This window comes from Mastomys coucha, unplaced genomic scaffold, assembly GCF_008632895.1.
Source record: "Mastomys coucha isolate ucsf_1 unplaced genomic scaffold, UCSF_Mcou_1 pScaffold15, whole genome shotgun sequence".
Classification (NCBI taxonomy): Eukaryota; Metazoa; Chordata; class Mammalia; order Rodentia; family Muridae; genus Mastomys; species Mastomys coucha.
In genome coordinates this window covers 110,619,434-110,621,196 of record NW_022196897.1, presented here as the reverse complement: position 1 = coordinate 110,621,196, position 1,763 = coordinate 110,619,434, and positions in this window count along the sequence as shown.

The following is a 1,763-nucleotide window of genomic DNA, read 5'->3' as shown; positions in this document are numbered from 1 at the left end:
TGTTTCTCATCAATATTGCCCAACCTATGGTCTCATCAATATTGCTCTGCCTATGGTCATATAGATTTCTGGCTTTTGTGGCTCCAAAGAGAGATTGATTGGACAGCTGCACTCCCTCTATGAGGATTAGTAATTTGGGAGCGAGAAGCAAAAAATTTAAAAGATTGTGGTTATTGACGAGGTCTTCAATTCTTACATTGAGAAAAGTCACCTTCAGGTTAGATCTAAGAACAGATAATCCATTTGGGGGCATCATGAGATTTCTCATATCACATATTAAAAACAACCCCACCCCATGCACGCCACCCTAACTGTTCCAGCAAGAACTGGAAGTTTCCTTGGTTGGCACCCTGGCATCTAAGCTGTGGTAATATAGTGTCATCTTGGATCAGTCGTTACAGGTCTGGGTCTCTCTCAGTAGTTGTTTCTCATATAGCAAATGGAGTGATCAATGAGGGCTGGAGTCACAAGGATGATGGAATGCAAAAAGGAACATGGTTTATACACCATGGATGAGAAGTGAAAGCAGGTGCTCCATATTGGATAAGCTAGAGCAGGGTTAGAACTTCCAGAGTAATTCATCTCAAGGTGCGACTCATCATGTGCATTCATTCTTGGATGGAATACTTATAGCATCATCTAGAACAATGAGTGGGATTTGAGAGAAGGGGGAAACCACAACGAATGAATTTTGAATCTAAGGCAGCTAACTTGATTCATTAAGGTATCCCATGCAACCTGATCTATGATATTTTTTTCCAGCACACTTAAAGCCTGAGATCAAGGTAGTGTGCACAAGGTAAAATCTTGTCATTTCTTTTTAAAGGAGAGATTTAATTTCATTTACTTTCTTTATCCGTTCCCTTTAATGGAAGACTTAACTGAGGCAGTGCTACAGGTCTGAGCCTTCCATCACCTCCCATCCAGAGAGAAGGGGTAAGCTCACCCCAGAGACAGCACTGGTCCTCCTAGTCTGCCTCAGGGCCAGCAGGGAAGGGGACACACGGTAGAGCCATGGTCCAGGTTGTCTGCTATAAGATCCCGGATGCCGCATACGATGGCATCTAGAGATGGAGTCTTCACTGAGGACATTAAGTTACTATTGGCATCACAAACAGGTTAGTAGCCTCATAAAAGGGCTTTGCTCTTCCAGTTCCTGCTCCCCGAGGACAGGGTTCTTCCCTTCTACCCAGTACTCCATCTTCAAAGTGGAGAGCAGGTCCTACCAGAGGCTGAATTTGCCAGCAACTTAGTCTTAGCCTCTCTACCCTTCCAAACTATAAGGAGTACATTTTTTTTTTGTTCTTAAGAGTTGCCCAGTGTCAGGTAGCTTCATTTTTCTTTAAGGCGCTGTGAATAGATTCATATTAGCCTACAGGGCAGAATAGGCCATGCAGTGTGAAGGGCAATGGGAATCACAGGTTCTTGCTGTCCATGCATGGCTCAGCAGTGGAACCGGGCTAAATAGAGCAGGTGCCTGCCTACCAGCCTGGCTTTTACGATACCATATACTCAACAGCAGATGCTACAGTGCTTGTCTGCTGCCAGGATTTATGCCCTACTGCTGCTCCATGTGCCTGTCCTATGAAAGAAGTACACTTGATATTTTGCATTTTCCAAATAGAAACTCCGAAGAGTTAAGGAAGTTGGCCAAAGTTGTTAGCTTTTATCAGTGTAATGTTAAAAGTATCGTTCCAGAGCTGGGCGGTGGTGGCGCACGCCTTTAATCCCAGCACTTGGGAGGCAGAGGCAGGCGGATTTCT